The sequence below is a fragment of the Pyrus communis genome, chromosome 7 (assembly GCF_041283825.1).
Source record: "Pyrus communis isolate YQ-2024b chromosome 7, ASM4128382v1, whole genome shotgun sequence".
NCBI classification, from domain to species: Eukaryota; Viridiplantae; Streptophyta; class Magnoliopsida; order Rosales; family Rosaceae; genus Pyrus; species Pyrus communis.
The window spans coordinates 26,359,276-26,367,225 of NC_142571.1; positions in this window are offsets into that span (position 1 = coordinate 26,359,276).

Here is a 7,950-nt window from a genome sequence, read left to right on the forward strand (position 1 = left end):
GGCCCCTGCAGGTTGAAATGTCCATCTTTTGAGAGACCTTTGGTCTTGCGTAGTCTTGTAGAGCTTTCATCACCACGCTTCAAAGGTTTTTTTGGAAGCGTTGAGCCAAAGTTCAGCACGACGTGCTGGAACAACAGTTGTCTTAAATCAATTCTTCACCAACTAATCTTAAAAAAATGTGCAGTTTCATGTCAATTATGTCACCGTCCAAAGTTACACTTCACCTTACAAAACCGCCTTGTAAGTGTCGGGACTTGAGAGTGTGAATCACACATCAAAATAATCAGATTGTATCTCTAATCGTCAATAATGTTAGGTTGAATGTTCACATTTTAACATAGTATCAAAATAGAATATCCTAGCCTTGACCCGAAGGAACTAAAACTTGTCAAACAGTTCAAGAGCCCAACCCAACTTAAGAAGTACCTCATTCAGGAGTTCTAGCTTAATGGGTCATGGCATTCCCCTAAACCCGAAGTTCTTTCCTTCCTAAAACAGGCCCATAATTACTGGATTTTAACAGAAGTCCATATGCCAAGTGGAAGAGCAGCAGATGAATCCAATGGCTATGTTCATTGTCCTATTTGAGGCATGTTCTTCTGTTTTTCTTTGTTTGCCAGAATTGAAAGGCAGAAGGAGCTTTTTTTTCCCCTTTCTTTTCTCGTTGGTTTTTTCTTTTATTATAGTGCTGCACGATAAAATGTTTCTGCTCACATATACATCATGTTCACTTAAGTTTGTGGGAGTCTACGTAGCTAAGCTAGCCCGTATGTCTACTGTTAAAGTCCCACATCGGTGGATCATGTTGGCATTTTCGTCAGTGATTGAATATGTGATAAAGATTCCAAATTCAAGCCAAATTGTCTTTCTCTGAATGCATGCATGCGCGCGTCAATATACATATGTAAACCCTAACCCTAACTCTATCATTTCGTTTCGACAACTCTCGAACTAAATTGAATGCTTATGAGTTCTTGTTTCACATAAACTTCTGCTGTTTTCGGTATGTCCGTACGTTTTTGTAACTGCATGAATATAATGAACGATGGATACAAAAATGGCTGGACGTGCAGCTGTTGCTGTAGGAAGCCAAAGAAGTTCATTGTTGTTGTTGTTGTTGTTGTGGGGTCGAACAGCGATGTTGGACCGATTTCAATAGGTTGCCCTATTATTGAGACTACTCTTTGCAATTTGCAAATGTTGCATGCAGCGCCCAACTGGCAACAGATACATCACTGTCACCCACAAAACTTTGATATATACATCAAATAAATTTAGAGAAACTGGAATACTGTACTGTCTTATATAACTTATATAATATCTTAGCCACTGTATTATGAAGCCATCTTTCAAACTGTTAGAAGTATAAATGGATGGCTAAGATAATGAAGTCATCTTTCAACCGCTTCTTGGTGATTAACGTATTCTTCTTATACACATTTTATAATTAGATCGTCCATTTAACAATAATTAGTGTTTCTCTTAAAAAAAAAAATGAAACTAAAACTACATTAATGAACCCTCTTTGTCCACCAAAAGAGGGTGAAAATGCATCTTTATTTTTTATTACAACAAAAATGTTAAAGACAGTAAAGTAATTTCACAAAACAAAATTTTATTGTTTTTTTTTTTTTTTTTTTAACTTTAACAACCAATGTAAAAAAGTTCACACATTTTATGTGTGGGCACTAGTATATATTGAACAAATTGACCGTTTTAATTAGTAATAATTAACATTCTCATGAACCGACAGCATTTATTTGACACACATATATCTCATTATTTCCAATTTGATTGATTTGTTGCACAAATGATATTTTAATAATGATACTTAAGAAAATAAATAGTTTTGATTATGAAATTTTGTATAATTCAAGTACACTAAAATGCATGTGGTTCAATATTCTAGTGAATAACATGTTAAATGTTAATGCAAGTATGTTTCAAAAAGTGAAAAGGACCCAGTCGGCTATATGATCCAACATTTGTACTGTATGAGTTGAAGGCTGCGAAACATCAATTCACCGCCTTAAATGGTGGGGTTTTAGCCTTTGAGGATGCCAATAACCTTGTCTCGCATTAAGGTTAGAGTCAATAGACATCCAATTGCAAAGATAGGTTCTGGCCACAAATTTAACAAGAAAAGGCTTCCATTTGCTTAGGTAGGGGCTCTTGAGAACTAATAGAATCTAGGGTGTGGCTAGGTTTGATTGTATCTGGTTGGGTTGTCGCTGTTGCTGTTGCTGTTTACCCTCGATGTCATGCAAGTGCAACAGTTAATTTTCACAAAACCCATTTCACCTTGCAAACTAAAATGCTATTCTTGTCAAAAGTTCCCTGCTCATAAATCATGCCGAATGAGTGGTCCGAATGGCGTTGTTAAGATAAAGTTAACGAAATAGTAATGCGTATACGATGATCATCAGGAGTTGAAAGGAGGAAAAAAGAGATTAAAGCGATGGTCTGTCGCCTTTGAAGGGATATTTAACAAACTTCTATTTTTAGAATGTCAGTTTCACATATTTAGGCAGCAATTTTCTTTTATAAGAAGATGTGCACTTAATCAAGTTAGAGCAGTGTAGTTTTCTTTCTCTACTCAAATTTGAATACGTAGTTAAGATGAATTTCACATAGAATATCGTTCGTATATACTAAAATGTAAGAAATGGGTAATGATAGTTGAAGATCGTTAATATTGTGACGAATAATTATGGAAAATATTACAAAAGTGAGGTACATTGAATGAATGTAGCTAACATTACGATCACATATATAACCTCAGACATACGTAATACACTATTCAACCAAAGTACTATGAATATGGTGGACCACGACATACATGGTGATGCTCTTAACGATGAAGCATATGCAAATATGCAATAATGTGTACGACATGCAAAACAAAACAATTTTGGATTTGGGTTTAGACTATTCGGTTAAAACCTCACTTGTTCCGGTGCTATTTGGACAGGTAAATTGCCAATACCAATTTGCAATCTGTATTGGCATGTTTGATAATCATTTTAGTTTCCGATTTTAAATTTTTATAGTTATTTTTCTTTTAATTGAAAATTTGTTTGATACTTGTTTTCAAAATGAAAATTGAAATTCAAAATCAAGTTAAATTTTGAAAACTAAAAAAATTAATTTTTTTTTCTTTCATTTTTTTAAAATAAAAAATAAACAAAATAACTATTAAACGAATTAATAAAATCATGCATATATAGTACTTAGTGTTGCATTATCATTTTGGATTGACCTCAATGCGATGAGAGAATATTATCTCTCATTTCTTGTCATCACGATTCCGAAAAGACCGGCACCGGCCGACGTCTAAATTCTAACTTAGAAATATGAGTCAGTCGAAATTAGGGCATTTGAGTATAATTAAGTTGACTAGAATAATGTTTTCCAATTTAGCACTTAAGTTCATATATATATTTTTAGTTTAAATTAATAAGAATGTTGCTTAAATAAAAAATAAATAAATAAATAAAACATGAGTCCTAACTAAGTCATGGCTAGCTATAGCTAATTTCATAAGCTCATATACTTACCAATAGTTCAACATAAAACCATCGCACAAATACATGACATAATATGCAAGATAAAATCATCATACATATATATTGTCAAGCATCCACATCATCAAAGGCTTGCACCACCAGGAAAAAAAAAAAAGGCTATATATGTTTTCTGCCTGCCTAGGGTTCTAGGAATTGAAGTCATGATCTCAACCATTCGTCAAAAGCAATAATAATTGTCCCATGACAAGAATTCAATGCGAATATATGAGTCAAATGATACATTATATTCTTTGACGCACATGGAAACTTGATAGTCGAATCAATTATAATGTACAAGTTATCATGTATACATCCATATATACGTAACGTCCATGGCTTCTCCCATGGTTTATGTGGTTAAGCTAAAATTTAACAATATGTTTTTTACGATTGATTATGTGAATTTTACAAAGTAATATTGTTTAAATTTTATATGTGGGGTTGTCACTTAGTACTACGGTCTAGTAGTATTCCTCTTTGCTTGTAAGTAAGTGATCGTACGTTTGATTCTCACCAAAGTCGATTTGAACCTAGCCTAATGTGAAGTTTATCCCACTCTCACACAATAATATTGTTTGTTAAAAAAAAAAAAAAAAAAAGTTTATATATGGGGTTCACATGCAAGATGCAACCACGACCTTATAAAATGGATGGTTGAGCTGATATATAAAGATATGGACTTATTTTAGTTTTCTTTAAGAAAAGAAAAATAAAAGAGAAGGGGTATCTTTTAAAGAATACTAACAGAAAATGTTTTTGGTTCAACCTAAAAGTGTAAACTAATGTTTGGGATAAAACTCTTCTTTTGATTTCTCCCAATAAATAAATAAATAAATAACTCTTCTTTTGGAGGTCCATCAGGCCTTCCTTTTTTATTGTACCTAAATTGATTGCCTTAGGTGCTTTTCTCTTTAATGAAATCTTTTTCTAAAAAAGAAAAAAAATGTAAACTAATCTTTTTTTTTTTTTTGAGCAAATGTTTTTTATCTACATAAAAGGAAGGGGTAGACAAAGCCTCATAATGAGCTAGCAATAATGTGGTTCAAATTCACCTTTGAAGAGAATCGAACCTAAGATCTCTCACTTATAAGTAAAGAGGGAATACTACTAGATTGTAGTACTAAGTAACAAAAATGTAAACTAATCTAAGAAAAGCACTTGAAGTCTTTTTCACAAGAAGCAACTAACTGACGATTCTTGTAGGAAGTACTTTAAGTGGATTGAAACTGAAAAATATTTTCTCAAACAAGCTCATAGTTTTGTGAACTTTTGTTCTATCCCCTTCTCAAATCTTACCTTGGTTTTCTTTTCATTCTTTCTTTTTTTATAATTCCATTAACAAACAATAAAAATTCGTAAACCTATAGAAAATTAAAAGAAACGGTATATATAAAAAATTTAAGGAGAGCTGCTATTGACATTTTAAAGAAGTTGACATTACTCTTGCTTAGTGCAAAAAATAAAGTTAATATAATTTGGATCACTTACAATTATTCTCCCCTACAAAGTCCGTACACGAGTGTAACTCGAAATGAAGTGGGGAATACTGTGACAACCCGTTCCAAATTTTACGTTTTTATTTTATTTTAAAAGCATGAATTTACGAAATTGCCCTAGAGGTAAGGACTTTGACTTCTGTTGACCATCGACTTGAGAGATGTGAGACTTATTCTTTTAGCATATTCTCGTAGTACTCGTTGGTACGAACGTATAGGCGAAAGCCGTTTGCGAGTCCGGATTATAAAGGTATAGTTACAGACGTTCGAAATTAGTTATTCAAGGTTTAGTGTTAATTAAATTAAATCCCCACTTTGTGGGGTGAAGCCAAAAATCAGAAATGAGAAAAAAAAAAAAAAAAAAAAGGAAAGAAAGAAAAAAAAGGGGGAAAAGCTCCCGTGGGTTCCGTCCGTACACCTCTCCGACTACCCATCTTTCAAGGCCGATTCCGGCCAACTCCGGTGGAGTTTTTCGATGCCACCACCACCATCTTGAAGCTTTCATTTCCCTCTACAAAACCCACCCAAGAACCACCTTGATTAACCATGGGATGTGGCGGTTTGAGGCCACGAAAGTTGACGAAAATCAATAGTGCTCCGGCCACCCTTTTCGATTTTCCGGCAAATCGGCAAAGCAATGGCCGATGCCACCACTTGGGCTTTGTATCCCATCATCCCCGGAGCAAAACCCAACCAACCTTGACCCCGTTGGACCACCGTAGACGACGAATCGACGTCGGGAAATTTTAGGCACCCGCCGGCTTTATGGGCAAAATTGACCATCTTCCGTCCACTTTTGGACTTCGTGGCAGATGTGGAAGTTGCTCCACTCACCGAGATCTTCATTTCTGTGAAGTTTGAGAATTTTTGGAAATAGTTGAATTTTCCAGCGAGTCGGGACGGCCGACCGCCACCCGCCGCGGCGCGTGGCCAGTGGGCTGCCAATGCTATTTTTAGGCTATGTCGAATGTCTTGAATTCAGTTTTGTTATTTGAATGACATGGGTTGATCGTTGGAACCTAAATTCATTATGATACGTTGCTTGATGAAAATGTGAATCGACGATCCGATTGTTGGATCGTCACCAAATTTGGATACATTATAATATGTAATATTTAAAGATCATAGGAATTTATGGATCGGGAATCCGATGTACGGATCTTCCCGAATTGAATTTGTAAGTTAGTAAAATAAATGTTCACGTCCACTTGGTTTTGGGTAAATGGCGGAGATCCAACCGTTGGATCGTAATGAAATTTTAATATGTTACTCTAGAAACATATTGTGGATCGTTGGGAGTTGCAAATTGGAAATCTGATATGTGGATCTTCCAAATCGAGCTATACAGGGTTGTAGACCCTACCGTCGATCTTTGATCGACGGTTGACTTTTGGTCAATGGGTCTCAAATTATTCTTGAAGGTCCTTGAGGATATGTTTTATGTAAATTATGTATTCTATCGGTAAAAACTTTGAGATGTGATTTGATAATTGGTCACAGACGACGATAGATCGTGATGTCTCGATGTGCGTGCAAGATAATCATAATGTGGACTCCAGGTGAGTGGGCCTTTTTCTTTCATAGACATATAATTGATAGTTCCACAAGCACTTCTATAGTGATCTATGCTTGTTACCTACAATTAATCATTTCGAACTACGAATGGCTTGATCCCTATTTAGGGTACGTAGGCAGTCTAACAAGACGTTAGATGTAGCCATATAATAAATGAGATTAAATAATTGAGACAATAACCTTGTTTAGTGAATTGAGCAATGTGAGGGACATTAGTGGGAATTGTGAGATTTAACTTTATGATTTGGTGATTAAATGTTGATCATAAATCAATGCGTGAAGAATCAAGAAATTGAAGTAAGGAAAGGTAAGTATGATAGTTAATGTAACTAGGGTCTAATTGGGCTTATCACTAATGATTACTCTCAAAAGTAAATAGTTTGGGAGTAGGGTGTTATTGATTGTACATGTTACGCCGTATTATATATATTTTGGGAATATCATGAAATGTTTGGGTTTAGATTGCATCATGGCATATTCATATGGATATTACCTGGACCTGACTATTGTGAATGCTTTGGAGTGTTATATGACGCCGCGGACGCCCAGATAAGCCTCAGGTGAGTACATGTTGATGTTAGTGATGTTAGTGAGTATGATTGTGTTGAGATATAATATAGCTCATAAACCTGCACCCCGGTGTTAGTGCTCCCGCCCGTGGCCAGGGCACAGTCATTCACGTGATGTTCACCTCCCGCACCTTACGCTCACCTTGGATCTAAGGTAGGTGCACAGTCTTGTCGTACAGACCACTTTAGGTGGTTCCGACTCGTAGGTGACCCGCGATTATTCGCACAGTCTTCACGTGATCATAGCACTTGAGCATATTTATTTACACCCAGTCTTGTCGTAGAGACCACTTTAGGTGGTTCCGACTCGTGTGCAGATATACTTATTGAGTTATTGGCTAGCCATGATTGATGAGATATGAATAAGTCGTACAAGTCACTATAGGTGACTCCGACTTATATGCTAACCATGATTGATGAGATATGGATAAGTCGTACATGTCATTATAGGTGACTCCGACTTATATGCTAGCCATGATTGATGAGATATGGATAAGTCGTACAGGTCACTATAGGTGACTCTGACTTATATGCTAGCCATGATTGATGAGATATGGATAAGTTGTACATGTCATATTAGATGACTCCGACTGATATATCATTTTGTATTGATTAAGTTCATTTGGCATACTTATTATTGCATGGTAGAGTTGATGGCAAACCGTGGTTTTGGCCATTTCTGAGTATGGTTTGGATTATGTATATATGTTGTATTGTCTTATGGAAAATGATACGGGTTTTACA